The 19,636-nt window shown below is 41.5% G+C and overlaps 1 protein-coding gene across 7 annotated transcripts in view; it reads left to right on the top strand.

Annotated features, from left to right (window-relative positions):
* LOC129853913 (amyloid-beta A4 precursor protein-binding family A member 1-like) overlaps positions 1 to 19,636 on the top strand; it is a 113,222-nt gene that overhangs the window by 17,633 nt on the left and 75,953 nt on the right. For 6 of the 7 annotated variants that reach the window (XM_055920425.1, XM_055920428.1, XM_055920427.1 and 3 more), the window contains one exon: positions 11,849 to 11,989. The gene's annotated coding sequence lies outside the window, so the exon portion shown is untranslated. Of the gene's footprint in view, positions 1 to 11,797; positions 11,990 to 19,636 lie in introns of all 7 variants that reach the window. The other variant, XM_055920422.1, reaches the window with a different exon arrangement.

The following is a 19,636-nucleotide window of genomic DNA, read 5'->3' as shown; positions in this document are numbered from 1 at the left end:
ATCCACAGATAAAAAAGTAAACCTAGTTAGTTTCTAGTAATCTCTCCTCCTTCAGTCGTGGCCAAAAGTTTTGAGAATGACACAAGTATTAATTTTCACAAAGTTTGCTGCTTCAGAGTCTTTAGATATTTTTGTCAGATGTTACTATGGAATACTGAAGTATAATTACAAGCATTTTATAAGTGTCAAAGGTTTTTATTGACAATTTCATGAAGTTGGTGCAAAGAGTCAATATTTTTAGTGTTGACCCTTCTTTTTCAAGACCTCTGCAATCCGCCCTGGCATCCTGTCAATTAACTTCTGGGCCACATCCTGACTGATGGCAGCCCATTCTTGCATAATCAATGCTTGGAGTTTGTCAGAATTTGTGGGGTTTTGTTTGTCCACTCGCCTCTTGAGGATTGACCACAAGTTCTCAATGGGATTAAGGTCTGGGGAGTTTCCTGGCCATGGACCCAAAATATTGATGTTTTGTTCCCCAAGCCACTTAGTTATCACTTTTGCCTTATGGCAAGGTGCTCCATCATGCTGGAAAAGGCATTGTTCATCACCTAACTGTTCCTGGATGGTTGGGAGAAGTTGCTCTCTGAGGATGTGTTGGTACCATTCTTTATTCATGGCTGTGTTCTTAGGCAAAATTGTGAGTGAGCCCACTCCCTTGGCTGAGAAGCAACCCCACAGATGAATGGTTTCAGGGTGCTTTACTGTTGGCATGACACAGGACTGATGGTAGCGCTCACCTTGTCTTCTCCGGACAAGCTTTTTTTCTGGATGCCCCAAACAATCGGAAAGGGGGTTCATCAGAGAAAATCACTTTACCCCAGTCCCCAGCAGTCCAATCCCTGTACTTTTTGCAGAATATCAGTCTGTCCCTGATGTTTTTCCTGGAGAGAAGTGGCTTCTTTGCTGCCCTTCTTGACCCCAGGCTATCCTCCAAAAGTCTTCGCCTCACTGTGCGTGCAGATGCACTCACACCTGCCTGCTGCCATTCCTGAGCAAGCTCTGTACTGGTGGTGCCCCGATCCGGCAGCTGAATCAACTTTAGGAGACGGTCCTGGCGCTTGCTGGACTGTCTTGGGCGCCCTGAAGCCTTCTTCACAACAATTGAACCGCTCTCCTTGAAGTTCTTGATGATCCGATAAATGGTTGATTTGGATGATACAAACTGGGGCAGCAGACTCTGTGAAAATGAATATTTGTGTCATTCTCAAAACTTTTGGCCACGACTGTATATGGCGGTTGGCAACCAACTTTAAGGTGCATTACCACCACCAACTGGACTGGAGTGTTGACCTCATTTCATCTTTCAATCACCCACGCTCCTAAAAACCAATAAGATGATGGGAGAGGTGGGACTTGCAGCGCGTCAACCAAGTTCTATTTTAGGACCTGGCTACACAAACGCTCGCAAGCAGTTTTGATGAAATTATTGAATAACATGTACTGTATGTGTACATTTATTTTGCAACGCTCACGCACGTAACGCGAGTGGTGTGTCCACATGTAAGCCACCAGAAAGAACACGCAATAACCAAATGTAAATAATATCACTCCAGTAAAGATACATTGTACTCCACAGTTCATACCCTTTAACTGTCGTGATGAAATGACATGTTTTTGTCAATAGAAATGCCATTGCCAGTGGAGTGGAGTGTAGTGAGGCTAGAACATGACAGATCTTCCAACAACACTATCTATCACTACATGACTCTGTGTGTTTCTGAGATTCTGTGTCTTGGTAGTACTGTCTGAGAAATGCTGTTGTGTTCTCCCTTCAGTGTTGATCTTCAACTCCAGTCTTTATTCCTGTCAGACAGTGGAGAACAAACCACTTCTGTCACCCCACAGATGTCATCCCTGTGTGTGTGATGCTGAATGTTTTCCAGCCTTGTCAACCTGCTCTAACACACACTGAGCTAAGCTAAGCTGACTTCAGAGATCCTGTGTGTGTGTGTGTGTGTGTGTGTGTGTGTGTGTGTGTGTGTGTGTGTGTGTGTGTGTGTGTGTGTGTGTGTGTGTGTGTGTGTGTGTGGTGTGTGTGTGTGGTGTGTGTGAGACAGAGTATTAGACAGCTTGTTCATTGTTGTATATATGAGTGTTTGTGCTTAATCGATGGGCACCAGTGAGAATATTTCTATCCCCAAGGCAACTGTCAAATATACACACACACACACACACACACACACACACACACACACACACACACACACACACACACACACACACACACACACACACACACACACACACACACACACACACCCCCCCCCCCCCCCCCCCACTGGGTTAGACGTATACTGTATGTGATGAACAAACACCACTATCTGATTGTGTATTCCCGACTGCCTCCCATCCTTTGTGTAAATTATTTGCGATCAGTAACTTTTACAATGACAGGAGGGTTCACTGTCCATGCTGTCTCCCAGTCAGAGAACAGTGTCTGTATTATGTAGGTGCTGTATTTCCATTGGTGGACAGAGGTTTCTGTGTCTGACTTGCTGGGTGCATCTCAATAGTCTTAAGCCCACACCTCATATCCTTTCCTTGAGATACCTGAGATGAGAGGAGGTGGCCTTGTGAGACTATTGAGATGAGGGAGAGCAGACGAGGAGAGGAGGCCACGTTAGACTATTGAGATGCGTCCAGTGTAAAGATCACTTCCTTCACCTACCGTCCCAGTGGAAGTCATTACAAGGCATCTCCATGACAACCCAGCAGCACACCATGACAATCCAGCAGCAGCTTGCTCTGCGTGGGGAGATTCAGCCAAGCATGATCACAACAACAACTATAACACTCCCACCCTGATTGACTATTATAGACAGACAAGATATAGAGGAAATATGTTTATCATTGGTTCTGAAGTGTAGATCCAGGTTACGACAATTGTACAAGTCAAGAGTTATCGCTACATGCTGTATGTATTTATTTATAGTATGTTTTGCTGCTTGGTCCTATCTGTGGTTTATATTTATCTTAAACAGCCTTTAAAGAGTGACTGAACTTCCTGATTTGGCCTCGTTTTGAAGCTTCCCATATGAAAAAAATACTATAGTATACTATAGTCTAAATATGGTAGTATTTCTATATTTATATACTATAGTATTCATTTATGTTTTTGTTGACTTCACTGTAGTATTTACTGTAATGTTTTTTCTTACATGACTGTAGTATATTATAGTATTCACTGTAGTGTTTTTGTGAACATGATTGTAGTTTACTATAGTATTCACTGTAGTGTTTTTGCAGACCTTACTGCAGTATTTACTGTAGTGTTTTCGCGGACATGACTGCAGTATACTGTAGTATTTACAGTAGTGTTTTTGCAGACATGACTGTAGTATATTGTACCAACACCTGCCAACTAGGGTTAGCTAAAATGGCACCTCTACCAGACTACGCCGGTTACTGTTTAATGAGGGGAACACCTCAACCAGAACACAAGACACGCAGGTTTTTGACAGGCCACCTATAGAGTTGGGTCAACAGTTCTGAGTAGACTTGGGCGATATACTGTATATATCGTATACTGGGGTATTTATAAATAGCCACAGGATGGTTTTTCAATACCGTTCAAACTATTTATTTGAATTTTTTCAATAAATTTCAATATTTGTAGCAACTTTTTAAGTAAATACCTACAGTCAACCTGTGCAATACTTTAGGAAATAAAGCAGATCGCGCGCTTCTTCCTATTTTACATTATTAAGGTAGTTTCCCAGAAGAGTTGAGCCAGTCACGTTTGTTTGTAAATAGCATGACGCGAGAAAGAGGAAGCAGTTGATTCCAACTGTATATTGACAGGGGTCGCATTTTATATTGAGAGTCAGTGTTTTTTTTGCTTCAACAGAATGATCCGGGATGTGAAACTATAGTTTCACTTCACATAAAATACATTAGTTCAACACATTCTGCAGAAGTCCAATGCTATTTGGCTGGCAGCCACACGAGTAAATTAGTTTCAATGAAAAATAAAGTTTTTTTTGTTGCAACAACGATGTATGGCCATCATGTTTCTAATATTCATCATAGAAAGAATGTAGCCAGCTACATTTACCATGTTTTACTGGAGCAAAGTAGGCTGCCTACACTGAGAAAAGTACCAGAGAAAAGTAGCTACACATCAGTCAGAGTGCTTTCTGCTGCTGGCCTGCTGCGAATAAAATTCCTGTTCGTGAATTCTCATTTGTGTGAAGTGCAACTGAAAGCCCAACATTTGTCTGATGCTGTGCAAAAAATAACAAGAAGCATTTTAGATCTGCGTTTTCAAAATGCAGCGAGATATTTATTTTGCATTTGATATTTTTTTTCCTGTGCGAAAAATGCATAGTTCTGCGTTAACGTGACCCCTAAGTTGAACTTATCGAAGCAAGTGCCTAAATTAATAAGGTGACGGGGCATCATATAGTGTTTGAGAAGTCAAAGCCCTTTGGATGAGTTATCTGTACAGCTGCCACTGCTTGATTCCCTTGTGTTTTTTTCTCCTCTCCGTTCTGTGCCTGTCTGCTCCTCCCGCCTCTTCTCCGAGCAGAGCTGGCAGGCCCGTTGCCCTAGCGTCTGCGTGTACACATGCTGCTTCAGAGCCAGTATTGTTCTTCCTTCAGACAAGCATGTGTCAAAACTTGTATCATTTGCACAATGTCTCTCGTTCACATTCGCATGTAAATGTCCAAACTCACCAAAAATATATAATTCGGTAGCTCCCGACCTATATAACTTTAGGAGCTGGATTGCCTGTCTTTGCAAATTGTTTAGTTTTGTTTGTGCTCGTTAGCATATTTAGCTAGCAGACGCCATGGAAATTCACTATTACTTGTGCTCATTTTGTTAGTACCCTGGTAATGAAATCCTTTGGGATTCTTTTTTTGTGTGGCTTTTTGCCCTTTTTTGTGCATTTCCTTTGTTTTGCTAACTAGGCCTGCTTTATGGCTATGCTTGCTACTTTTGTTAGCTTCATATTGTTTGTTTGCTTGCTCTGCTATGTCCCCTAGAACACAGTGGCCTCCATCATTCTTAAGTTTGGAACCACCAAAACTCTTCCTAGAGCTGGTCGCCCTGCCAAAATGAGCAATCAGGGGAGAAGGGCCTTGGTCAGGGAGGTGAACAAGAACCCGATGGTCACTCTTACAGAGCTCCGGAGTTCCTCTGTGGAGATCGGAGAACCTTTCAAAAGGACAACCATCTCTGCAGCACTCCACCAATCAGGCCTTTATGGTAAAGTGGCCAGACGGAAGCCATTCCTCAGTAGAAGGCACATGACAGCCCGCTTGGAGTTTGCCAAAAGGCATCTAAAGGAGTCTCAGACCATGAGAAACAAGATTCTCTGGTCTGATGAAACCAATATTGAACTCTTTGGCCAGAATTCCTAGCGTCACGTCTGGAGGAAACCTGGCACCATCCTTACGGTGAAGCATGGTGGTGGCAGCATCATGCTGTGGGGATGTTTTTCAGTGGTACGAACTGGGAGACTAGTCAGGATCGAGGGAAAGATGAACGAAGCAAAGTACAGAGAGATCCTCTAGAGCGCTCAGGACCTCAGACTAGGGCAAAGTTTCACCTTCCAGCAGGACAATGACCCTAAGCACACAGCCAAGACAATGCAGGAGTGGCTCAAGGACAAGTCTCTGAATGTCCTTGAGTGGCCCAGCCAGAGCCTGGACTTGAACCCGATCGAACATCTCTGGAGAGACCTGAAAATAACTGTGCAGCGACGCTCCCCATCCAACCTGACAGAGCTTGATAGGATCTGCAAAGAATGTGAGAAACTCCCAAAATACAGGTGTGCCAAGCTTGTAGTGTTATACCCAAGAAGACTTGAGGCTGTAATCGCTGCCAAGGGTGCTTCAAAAAAGTACTGAGTAAAGGGTAAGAATACTTATGTAAACATGATATTTCAGTAAAAAGAGAAAATATATACATTTGCAAACATTTCTAAAAACGTATTTTTGCTTTGTGGCAAAATTGGGAAGAAGTGGAATAATAAAATTAGTGTGGGGAATAACAGTAGTTTTCTTTCTGAATAAGCATATAATTACTCAATATTTTTGTCCATTGTTAAGAATGAGAATTGTTCCAATGACTAAGTGAAGTAAGTAGATCAAATCTCCTGAAAACAAGATTGCATTAATCTGCCCCTACACCCTAACCAAATTATTGTCCCCCCTTCTAGAATCAAACTTACACTTTTGGGTTCACTGTCTGTTAGACAAAATGTTTTTCGTAGTTACAAATCAGGTCACCCTACCAAACCTTCCTGCTAAAACATATTGTAGGTCTGTCTGCTGCCTTTTCGTTATCACAACCTAAATTCCAAGCACCCAACAAGGGGACTAATGCAATGTGGATTAAATTGACTTCGGTGCATGCAACCTACTTTTGTTTGAAAACATTGTACATAAAACAGCGCTACCTTGCTGCTCTTTGTACAGTTTTATAAACTCAGCAGAGAACGTTCTCTCTCTATTCCGCTCCAATCTAATCTTGAGTGGTGTTTCTTTAAAAAGTGCATCCAATTCCCTTGATCCCTTACGTAACTAGACCAATCATGTACTTCATGTGCCGCGGTTCAGAGGTTCCACTCGTGATGTTAAATTGCAGGCTCATATCCTCCGATTTCAACATTGAACTAATTAGAAAAATAAAAGCACTACTTTCCAATGCTTGAGATATAAGAAGTGTGGCGTGTGAGCGTGAGAAGAGGGTCAAATGTGTGTGTTTCATGGCCAATACATGAGAGTTGGCAGCACTGGTTGGCAGCACATACATTGATCAACAAAAAAATTGATGTGTGACAAAGACAAAACATTTCATGCTTTAAATACCATATTGATGTGCTTATAAAGACAGTATGCTTACACTTACCTAGAAAATAAAAATGTTGTGTGGAGAGTACAACTTCAGATATCTAACCTGAACTAGAAAGGCATTATATTTGTCTATTTGGCCAAATCTAAGGATTTGGTTGTCTAACCACCCACTGACATGCACATCGCTCTGGGTGAGGTGCTGTCTTCCAGTCTCCAGTGGGTGATTCCATCTATGTAGTATGTATTACAGGTTATGGACAGGTGCAGCCAGGTGACAGGAGGGTTGGAGTGCATGACACTCCATCCTGGATATGGCAGAGTTCAATAACTACAGGCAGATGTGAAATGCCGGAGGATGGCACTCTTCTCATACCACTCTTTAGCTACTGACCAATCTTTGAATCGCTCAGTAGCCAACAGAGTAATATGAGAAGAGTGCAATTGCTGAACTTATGTAGATATTCTAAACAATATTTTGATAACTTTCACATTTCCATGTAGAATAAACCATCCTTCACATAATACTGTAGAAGCAGTGTTCTGCTAATATAACAATGTGCTATATGTGTCCCATATAAGAACGGAGATCCCTGACATGTTTTAAGAATACATAGGGTCCCCCACCCTATTGATAGTACCATTCGATTCAATAATAACAAAAGACAATAACAAGCAATATATGCATTTTATAATGCTGAGTGCAAGGTCTGTCCCAATTTAGACATCAGTATCAACCTGTCTTTCAGTCAGAGGACTCTTCTGTCCTCCATCTGTAGAAAAATGAGGATGAGTCGATGAGTGACATGTATTGAAAGGGTGATATTACTAAACACTTATGATGTACTGTCTTGTTAGTAATCACCTTTTGTCCCTTCTGAGATGTTTGGGCATGTTAGCATAGATCAGCTCCAGGTCGCCCTCGTCACAGATACAGGTCATGAATGAGCCTGACTTCGGCGCCTATATCCTACCCAGCTCCTATATTACAGATGGAGGGAGAGAGAGAAAGATACAGTCATGGAAGCCAACAGTAAATACACAGTTGAACATAGCCATGCAGAGATCCTGATTCACAGCTAATTCACAAGGGACACGTGCCAGCATGGTTGGCTTTACTCACTCGGGCCCAGGAGAAGTCCATTAGCACCGTGGAAGAAGGCACCTCCTTACAACATACAATACACACACGTTATCTACGTCCCCAGAGTCTGATTAACTCATGGATACCATTTTTATGTCTCTGTGTCCAGTATGAAGGACGTTAGAGATAAAGGCTCTCATTGTCCTTAAAGGGATACTTCAGGATTTTGGCAATCTCATTGAGAAGTGTTTGATGAAGTCCATCTACGTCAACATTTGTAATTGGCTGATGCAGAACTTGTTACTGGATATAATCACAGTCAGCTGGTGAAGTTAGCATAGGGCTAACGTGTTCCATGTTATCTGATGGAACTAGATAGAATGTAGCCTTCTATCACGCAAGTAAATCAATGATTTTAATTGGTTGATGCCCATTTTGAGATGCAAAAACTGTTCCAACTTAAACCTTTTCTAATGTTTGCACGTATGGTTCCAAAATGTTTTGCCCTGTCTGACTCAGTGCTCCAGTCTGAGCAGCTCTGTGTATGGATGTGGCTAAATCACAGCCAAATCAGTGACTCTATTTCCCTATCCCAGAATCTAGACCTCTCGATCACAGGATTCACTGGCTATTTAGCTCAGTCTCTGCTATAGCAAATCTCTAGTTCAACCACTCCCCTGTCTGTTCTTCTTACTCCCAATAAGAGGAGACAACTGTTGTCTTCTGGTATGTACACACACAGACCAGGACTGTCCCAATATCTGATGTTTTACTGTTTGTTTTCTGTCGGCCAGAGTCAAGCAGCACCCTATCACATTATACCTACAGTACATTATGCACTGGAAGAGCAGGACAGGGAGAGGAGGCCACATTGGAAAACTGTCTTTTAATTTAATTCAATAACATTTCATTTATCCAAGAATGGGTAATTCAGCGTTCAATTTAAAGTTTTCTTTTCAAGTTCTCTGCTCCGTCAACTGACTGGTAAAACAAGACAAATGTTGAAGGCCTTGTTATCAGAAATGAGCATTTATGCTACAGTTTAACTACAGCTAGGCTAACCTTAAGCATGGTCCACAGTACAGTCATTTATAGTTCAGTTTATGGCTTTAAAAAAAATATTTGATTCAACAAATTGTGTCTTTTGACATTTTGCAGGGAGTTATACATGGTTGCGGGAAGATAGGGAAGCACATTTCTCTAAAATGTTGTGCGCAAATTTGTTTACATCCCTGTTAACGAGCGTTTCTCCTTTGCCAAGATAATCCATCCACCTGACATGTGTGGCATATCAAGAAGCTGATTAAACAGCATGCTCATTACACAGGTGCACACAGTAAACTAAATGCGATTGGAGATGCAAATAACCAAACCATAGCCTACAGCCTACAAAAATGAGATGTAGCTGTCTTGCCAAACAAATAGGCCCGCTTCAAACATGGAAAACGATGCCACTCATGAGTACAGCAACACGTTGAGATATGGCACAATACACTGGATCAAATTCGACCCACTCAATCAATTAAGCAATGCCTGCCTACCATAACACTGAACACGTTTGTCAAAGTGGAAAATTAGTTCTCACGTGCAACTGTGGATGCCCCACCCATGAGTCAGTCCTATGTGTTCATTTTGAATATTGTGTGACGTGTATGTGGCATTGTGGGTACTAAACACATTGGCAAGTTCATTGTCTTTTCGGAGAGTATATGCCATCCTAGACAGAAAAGGTATATGACATTTCTCGCCAGCTGCCCGTCATTAACAAATGTTGACACCAATGTTCCCATAGCACTTCAAACTTGTTTTTCTTTCCACGATGCAGTGCCTTTGCGTACCTAGCGAATCGTTTGGTACTATCAATAGCATGCTTCCAGTTAGAATACCCAGCTTGGGTGAAGGCCTTGTACTTTCGACAATGGAAACAGAATGCCTCATTTGCAGTAACCGAGTATTCCAGCAACCGAGTATTCCAGCCACTATCTTCCTAAGAACAAGTTGCTTTAAATTAAAGTGTTTGGACAGAAAATCTGCAGCTACAGTGGGATTTTAGGCTAACCTGGGCTGGCTACTCTGTTCCAAGGTTGTCAGGAACAGTCAGCGGTGTAGGGGGCTGTGGAGCCATTATCCTGGGTGGTTAGGCTCTGCACGCGGAGCTAGTTGGAGCTCGGCAACATCATCACTGCTGGGCTTGGTAGTTTGATGCTGCTCATTGCTCTTTTTCTTCTCTTGGGTTTGTTTGGCGAAGCCAATTTCTGATATATATCGTGGCATGGCAGATTCGAGCTTGCTAAATAGGCTAAGGCTAATAACACTAATGCTTTTTAGAACTAGCTAAGAAGCTAACTTAACTCTTTAGTTGTGAGGCAGAGTTGAGTAAAGCAGCTTCAACTGTAAAATTTACCCCGCCCATCAAATATTACAGACGGAGGCGTATCATGTTATTCACTTAGCCTACCACAGAGAAGCTTTTTTTTCAGCTTTTTATGGAAACCCAAAGGAGTCATACCTATCCACCCCAAAATAATCCCAGCATCCAAACAGTGCACCAGCCACTGCATCATCTGGGGGGAGCTCAGCTTTGATGGCTGGATCTTTGTTGTCCCTGTCAAAGCGAGCATAGAACCTGTTTAACTCAACGGAGACGTCGCTGGCTGTGGGGGTAGGGTTTTTTGGCCGGTAGTCTGTGATGGCTTGGATGCCCTGCCACATGCGTCGAGGGTCGGAGTTATTGTTGAAGTGCTCCTCAATCCGCAGTTTGTGGTCATGTGTAGCCATCTTGATGCCCTTTTTCAGGTTGGCCCTGGATGAGCTGTATGCTTCCGCATTGCCGGATCTTAGCTCATGGGCTCTCATCAAATGTTTGATAAAATGTTTGATTACATTTGCATTGATGTCAGAGTGAATAGAGGGACAATAGAGTAGCAGGCAGTTAGCAAGTTTGGTAGGCTACTAATGACCATCAGAGCTTGGAGAAACCTAATTACCATGACTAAACAGTCACGTAGAATTTGGCTGCCTTCATGACTAATGATCGCCGGTGTGGCGGTAATACGGTCACTGCAACAGCCCTAATCATGAAAACACTACTCTGTCCTACCCACTTCCTCAGTTCCTCCCAACCTATAGACATACAGCATGTAGTACATAGTTTATATCAGGCAACAGTTTATGACATCACCTCTTTTTGGATGCAAGAGGAGATGCCATCTTGGGAAATGTATTTATTATTTATTTTTGTTATTTATTTTCTTCGGGTGTTATTCAGATATTGTCATAGAGTCTTGTGCTGCCGTTATGTAATACTCGACTCTGCTCTCTGTCTAAACTCATCTAAATGATGGAAACTTTATCAAGGCCAGACTAGAATCAGAACAAAAACGTGATTTTGTTATCCGCTCCGTGAAAATCTAGGTTATGGCTCTCTCAGTTGAGTCACAGACATCTCACATTGCCTTGACAAATTGGGCAAGAGTGTGTGTGCGGTCTGCGTTTGTGTGTGTGCACGTGTGTGTGCGTTTGTGCGCCTGTGTTTGTGTGTGAGAGCTCTTGTTCAGATTCACTCTGTTTCATCTGTCACATAGCCACAGAAGTCACATCATAAAGCCAGAGATTTAACAAGAACACAAGGCTGATTTTCCACAGCCTCTCTGCTGCTGCTGCTCTGCCAGGATTATTACAGATAGGACTACTAAGAGACAAACTGGAGCTGTTCTCTCTCTCTTCTCTCACTCTGCCAATGGGATAAGCTTGTTTCAACCTTTTGTAGTATGTGTGTGTGAAGGAGGGCAACGTTTTTTTTTCATCCGTTTCTCTCTGTTTCTCCACCCACTCCTCTTACATTAGATCCTCATCTGCCTCTCCCTAGCCTTATCTACAATGTCTGTGTTCTGTGTTTTCTGTGTTGTAGTTTGGAGCTGGTGTGTTCTAACGCGGCCATGTATGCCCTTTTCTGTCTAAGGAGCCAGTGACCTACACTGACACGAGCCACAAGGCCACTGAGATCCACGGAACCATAGGGTCCAACCCCAACTCCGCCCCCCTGACCTCTGCCCTGAGAAGCCACCTCACCACCCTCCACACCTATAGATGGTTCTAGAAGGTGAGTGTCTGTCTGCTTCCACACCCCTGAAGATGCTTCCCTTCCTTCCTTCGTATTTTCTCTCTCTCTGCTACCTAATGACAACGTATTTTATTGAACTGTTATTTTCATCTGACCATGGCTAAATATCTCTTGCACATTCAGTTTGTTCTTCCAATCATGCAGCTTGGTTGGATTTTTTGCCAGATTGCAATAATGATAATGTACCGGTAGACTTTTTCCTTTACACAGGGAATTTCACCAGCCAGCCCGTTTGGAATGATTGGATAGAGATAAATGTTTAGCTAGAGTTACTGTAAGTTTGTGTGTGTGTGTATGCTTGATAGCCAGCTGGTTATCGTGCTACAGTGGTTCATTTGTTCTGTGATGCCTCATTAACCTGGCTGAAGCTGGTACTCTGGTGCTCCCCATTCTCTATCTTATTCCCTTTCTCTCTCGCTCCCTCACACTCTCTCTCTCTAACTCCCTCACACTCTCTCTCGCTCCCTCACACCCCCACTGTCTCTCTCGCTCCCTCACACACACACTGTCTCTCTCGCTCCCTCACACCCCCCCTGTCTCTCTCCCCCCTCACACCCCCTCTGTCTCTCTCTTTCTGCCCCCTCCCTCTCTCTCTCTCTCTGCCAAGTGTGTTCCCTTACAACAACAAAAAATGAAAAAAATTGCGTGGTTGTCAGACGTGTGAACTAATTCCATTTTTCATAGTATTATTTTCACCACTTCATCTTCATTTGGTCACCATCCAGGAACGACCATGCTTAGCTTCAGAAGTAAACCAGCAGTGGGATGCAGGCTGCGATGTTGCTGGAATGAATGTACCAAAACTTCCAACTAGGGAAAAAGCAGCAAAAGGCCAGCGTAACAACCAACGATATGTCAGTCAAATTACAGGAAAGAGGAAGGTGTTTTATTTAATCGCGTTGTCCATTTACAGTTAATAGTATTTCCTTGCAATATTTTATTTTGCTACCAGTACTTTTGGGTTTATGTTTTGCTTTCAAGATCATTCTTTGTGTTTACAATACTAAAAATGTTGTTCTCGACTTCAGAAGTTTTGCTTAATATTAATGGCACAAACGTACCTCACTCACTAGAGGATTTCACCATATACAATAATAACACTATAACTAACTTATTAGGGATAGGGGGCAGCATTTTCACTTTGGATGAATCGCGTGCCCATAGTGAACTGCCTCCTACTCTGTCCCAGATGCAAATATATGCATAGTATTATTACTATTGGATAGAAAACACTCGGAAGTTTCTAAAACTGTTTGAATTATGTCTGTGAGTATAACAGAACTCATATGGCAGGCAAACTTCCAAACAGGAAGTGGAAATTCTGGGGCTGGTTGATGTTAAACTCATCGTCTATTCACATCCCAGTAAGATATGGATCTGTTCGCACTTCCTACGCCTTCCACTAGATGTCAACAGTCAGTAGAACGTGGAATGAAGCCTCTAGTGTGATGTGGGGCCGGATGGCAGCTATTTGAGTCAGTGGTCTGGCAGAATGCTAGTTCCTGGTCACGCGCGCTAGTCATGATATGGCCATGCGTTCCATTACTTATAGAGACTGAAAAGAATGCTCCGGTTGGAACGTTATTGGATATATATGATAACAACATCCTGAAGATTGATTCTCTACTTAATTTGACCAGTTTATTCGACCTGGAATATAACTTTTTTAGGTTTTTGTCCGAGTTTGCCTAGACCGGCGCCAGCGTTTGGACATGTGAACTAAACATGCTAGCAAAAGTAGCTAATTGGACACTAGTAATGGACATTATCGAACAAAACAACGATTTATTGTGGAACTAGGATTCCTGGCACTGCATTCTGATGAAAGATCATCAAAGGTAAGGGAATATTTATGATGTAATTTTGTATTTTTGTTGACTCCAACATGGCGGAGAAATGTTGTGTATTTCTGAGTGCCGTCTCAGATTATTGCATGCTATGCTTTTTCCGTAAAGTTTAAAAAGAATCTGACACAGCGGTTGCAATTAAGAACAAGTGTATCTTTAATTATATATAAAACATGTATCTTTCATCAAAGTTTATGATGAGTATTTCTGTTATTTGACGTGGCTCTCTCTAATTACTCCGGATATTTTGGTGGCATTTCTGAACATGGCGCCAATGTAAACCGAGATTTGTGGATAAAAATATGCACATTATCGAACAAAACATAAATGTATTGTGTAACATGATGTCCTATGAGTGTCATCTGATGAAGATTATCAAAGGTTAGTGATTAATCTTATCTCTATTTCTGCTTTTGTGACTCTATCTTTGCCTGGGAAAAATGGCTGTGTGTTTTATGGATTTGGTGGTGATCTAACATAAATATATGTTGTGTTTTCGCTGTACAACATTTAAAAATCGGACACGATGGGTAGATTAACAAGATGTTTATCTTTCATTTGCTGTATTGGACTTGTTAATGTGGGAAAGTTACATATTTCCAAAAAATATTTTTGAATTTCGCGCGCTGCCTTTTCAGCGGAATGTTGTGGGTGTTCCACTAGCGGAACCCCTGGGCTAGAAAGGTTTTAGAGGTGTTTAAAGCGGCAATCCTTAATTGAAACAGTTTTGGTAAAAAGCTGAGACTATGCTATGGATGCAAGGACTGACCATCCATTATATGAAAATTATACATTTAACCATGTTTTTAGGCTATACAGTGTTTGTTTACATTTACTTTGTTTACAAACATTCAAGAAAATTTGGAATTTTCTTGTGAAAGTGGGATTTTCACATGTGGAGTTTTCTTACATGTGAACCTGCAAATTAGTTTTTTTTCACGTGATTGATTTTCACATGTGAAACAGCAATGTGATTTTTGACATGTGAATTATTTTCACGTGAAAAGTGAATATACGATTATATACATTATTTTATCATGTGAAACCACAAATTTTACATGTGAAACTGCAATTCACATGTGAGGTGAACATGTTATTCTCCTCACATGTGTAAAGATGGTGTGAAATTTAAGCTCAACATGTGAACCTGCAAATTTTTGTTTATTTGTTTTGTAATGGTTGGCTGTCACATCTGCAGTGGTTATAGGTACTAGAGAGGGACTAAGCTCAGAGTTAATGAATCGTTAAATGACTGGTCAAGGGATCAAATAAACACACACACACACACACACACACACACACACACACACACACACACACACACACACACACACACACACACACACACACACACACACACACACACACACACACACACACACACACACACATATACACATACACACATATACATACATACATACATACATACATACATACATACATACATACATACATACATACATACATATATATCACTGTATGGCCAATACGTGTCCACTCTTGGCTCTTGTTCAGAGTGTTCGTGCATACAGTGGCAAGAAAAAGTATGTGAACCCTTTGGAATTACCTGGATTTCTACATAAATTTGTCACAACAATAGACAAACACAGTCTGCTTACACTAATAACACACAAACAATTATACGTTTTCATGTGTGTGTAAACATTCACAGTGCAGTGTGGGAAAAATATGTGAACCCTTTGACTTAATAACTGGTCGACCCTCCTTTTTGCAACAATAACCTCAACCAAACATTTTTTGTTGAATTCAGGACCATTCCTCTTTAAAAAACTGTTTCAGTTCAGCAATATTCTTGGGATGTCTGGTGTGAACCATTCTCTTGAGGTCATGCCACAGCATCTCAAACGGGTTGAGGTCAGGACTCTGAATGGTCCACTCAAGAAGGTGTATTTTCTTCTGTTGACGCCATTCTGTTTTTGATTTACTTCTGTGTTTTGGGTCGTTGTCCTGTTGCATCACCCAACATCTTTTGAGCTTCAATTGGCAGACAGATAACCTTACATTCTTCTGCAAAATGTATAGATAAACTTGGGAATTCATTTTCCCGTCTATGATAGCAAGCAGTCCAGGCCCTGAGGCAGCAAAGCAATCCCAAACCATGATGCTCCCTCCATACTTTACAGTGAGGATGAGGTTTTGATGTTGGTGTGCTGTGCCTTTTTTTCTCCACACAGTGTTGTGTGTTCCTTCCAAACAATTAAACTTTTGTTTAATCTGTCCACAGAATATTTTGCCAGTAGCGCTGTGGAACATCCAGGTGCTCTTTTGCGAACTTCAGACGTGCAGCAATGTTTTTTTTGGACAGCAGTGGCTTCTTCTGTGGTGTCCTCTCATGAACACCATTCTTGTTTAGTGTTTTTCGAATCGTAGACTCCTTAACAGAGATGTTAGCATGCTCCAGAGATACATATACATGAACTTTCTTGTGCTTTAATATCAAACTTGTATGTCATCTGTAAATATGAATAAAATTGTTAAATTAAGAGCCTAGTTGGTTTAGCCACAGAGAAAGAGAGCAACCTTCCCGCTAGCCATGATTGGCAGAGATAATGAGTGGGCTGGACATGCTGAGAGATTAGTTTGGATTGGTCTGCGGTGTTGCATCTGGTGTCTATAAAATGAGCTGCTCGTAATGCAGAGATAGTCCTTTCTACTGCAGTTTTTTGACAGATATAACGTTAGCCATGGAGAACTGCAAATATGTTGCAACTGCTCTCTATAACATTGCTGCCCTGAATTTATCAGGTGCTATCGACAGATCTCAGTGGGGAAAAATTGTGGTGGACTACTTTCTAAACGACGATCGTGCCATGCAATGCTGACTCTCTCTCACTCTGAAAATAACACGTTTTGAAATCAGTGGAACACAACGGGCCAAACAAGCTGTGCAAACTAAACGGAAACAACACAGGATGTCTTATAAAAGGGGTTGCAGTCTGCCGTGAAGCTTTCATCCGTGTATACAGGTAAGAATCTAGCTACAGATTCAGATATTATACATTTCTAATTTTGTCAAAGTTGTTTTCATTGCAAGCTAAATGTTGCTGTTAGCTAGCCAGCTGGAGTTCCATGGCTGGCTTGCTAACTAACATTAAACCTAACATTATTTGGTTAACTTTAGCTTGACAATCGGTTTGTATTGCTAGTAACATTACACTATAGATTGAGTTAGATAGCTAACGTTAACGTGACATGCCTTAACAAAAGACCCAAAGTTAAAGCTTGCTGTTAGCTAGCTAACGTTAGCTGAGGGTAGGTGGCTGGCTTGCTAGCTAACATTTGTATTTGTATTTATTATGGATCCCCATTAGCTGCTGCCAATGGGGTTCAGCAAAATTAAGGCAGTTTATACAATTTTAAAAACGTTACAATACATTCACAGATTTCACAATACACTGTGTGCCCTCAGGCCCATACTCCACCACTAGCACGTATCTACAGTACTAAATCTATGTGTATGTATAGTCCGTATGTTATTATGTGTGTGTGTGTGTATGCGTGTGTCTGTGCCAATGTTTGTGTCGCTTCACAGTCCCTGCTGTTCCATAAGGTGTTTTTTTTATCAGTTTTTTTTATCTAATTTTACTGCTTGCATCAGGTTACTTGATGTGGAATAGAGCTCCATGTAGTCATGGCTCTATGTAGTACTGTGTGCCTACCATAGTCTGTTCTGGACTTGGGGACTGTGAAGAGACCTCTTGTGGCATGTCTTGTGGGGTATGCATGGGTGTCCGATTTAACATGTCAATACCTCTCATAAATAAAAGTTGTGATGAAATCAATCTCTCCACTTTCAGCCAGGAGAGATTGACATGCATATTATTAATATTAGCTCTCTGTGTACATCCAAGGGCCAGCCGTGCTTTTTTTGTAGTACCTGACCACATGACTGAACAGTAGTCATGGTGCGACAAAACTAGGGCCTGTAGAACCTGCCTTGTTGTTAAGAAGGTAGAGCATCGCTTTATTATAGACAGACTTCTCCCCATCTTAGCTACTATTGCATCAATATGTTTTGATCATGACAGTTTACGATCTAGGGTTACTCCAAGCAGTTTAGGCATCTCAACTTGCTCAATTTCCACATTATTTATTACAAGATGTAGTTGAGGTTGAGGGTTTAGTGAATGTTTTGTTCCAAATACAATGCTTTTAGTTTTAGAAATATTTAGGGCTAACTTATTCCTTGCCACCCACTCTGAAAATAACTTCAGCTCTTTGTTGAGTGTTGCAGTCATTTCAGTCGCTGATGTGTATTTTTTATTTTTTATTTAACCTTTATGTAACTAGGCAAGTCAGTTAAGAAATAATTTTTATTTACAATGGCGAACTCGGACGACGCTGGGCCAATTGTGCGCCGCCATATGGGACTCCCAATCACGGCCGATTGTGATACAGTCAGGATTTGAATCAGGTTGTCTGTAGTGACGCCTCTAGCACTGAGATGCAGTGTCTTAGACCAGTGTTGAGTCATCGGCATACATAAACACTCTGTCTTTACTCAAAATCAGTGGCATGTCATTAGTAAAAAATTTAAAAAGCAAGGGGCCTAAAAAGCTACCTTGGGGAATTCCTGATTCTAACTGGATTATATTTGAGAGGCTTCCATTAAAGAACACCCTCTGTGTTCTGTTAGACAAGTAACTTTTTATCCACATAATAGCAGGGGGTGGAAAGCCATTAAAACATAAGTTTTTTCCAGCAGCAGGCTATGACCGTTAATATCAAAAGCTGCACTGAAGGCTAACAAGAGGGCCCCCACAATAATTTTGTCATCAATTTCTCTCAGCCAATCATCAGTCATTTGTGTAAGTGCTGTGCTTGTTGAGTGTCCTTCCCTATTTGCATGCTGAAATTCTGTTGTCAATTTGTTTACTGTGAAATAGCATTGTATCTGGTCAAACACAATTTTTTCCAGAAGTTTACTAAGGGTTAGTAACAGGCTGATTGGTCGGCTATTTGAGCCAGTAAAGGGGGCTTTACTATTCTTTGGTAGCGGAATGACTTTAGCTTCCCTCCAGGCCTGAGGGCACACGCTCGCTAGTAGGCTTAAATTGAAGATGTTGCAAATAGCAGTGGCAAGATCGTCTGCTATTATCCTCAGTAATTTTCCATCCAGATTGTCAGACCCCGGTGGCTTGTCATTGTTGATAGACAACAAATATTTTTTCACCTCGTCCACATTGACTTTACGGAATTCAAAAGTACAATAATTTGGTCAGATATACTTGAATGTGTAGTGTCAGCATTTGTTACTGGCATGTCATCCCTAAGTTTGCTTATGTGTGTGGTATGAAGTGTGTGTAACGTGAGTGATGTTTTCTCAGAATGCCATTTCTCAGAACCCTATTGGTTAACTTTAAAAAAAAGCTATGGCTGGCAACAACATGGCTGGTACTTCAGGCCGCTGCCACAGATCAAGCAGTACCAGAACTCCAGGTAAAAAAATATTTTCATTGTATGAGGTTATTCTTATCTAAACTTGGGAGGTGAATGAATTTTGTAATGTCTTCAGATTTTTAGATGTTATTCCCTGTTTTACAGCTTCGATGCTTTGAAGCCTGGTGTTGTCGCCAAGGAGCGTTCGGATTGATGGTACCAGGTTTCAACTGCTGCGCAACGCTGACATTCTTCCTCCCATAGATTGTCTGCCTGTAAAAGCTCCACCTGGACTGAATACAGCTAGACAAACTATCTTTTTGAGAAGATCAGGAAGTTTTGCGACGAAGAGGCTTTGGACATCACATTCCCTGCA

Source organism: Salvelinus fontinalis, chromosome 4 (assembly GCF_029448725.1).
Source record: "Salvelinus fontinalis isolate EN_2023a chromosome 4, ASM2944872v1, whole genome shotgun sequence".
Lineage (NCBI taxonomy): Eukaryota > Metazoa > Chordata > Actinopteri > Salmoniformes > Salmonidae > Salvelinus > Salvelinus fontinalis.
This window is presented reverse-complemented; position numbering and strand designations above follow the sequence as displayed.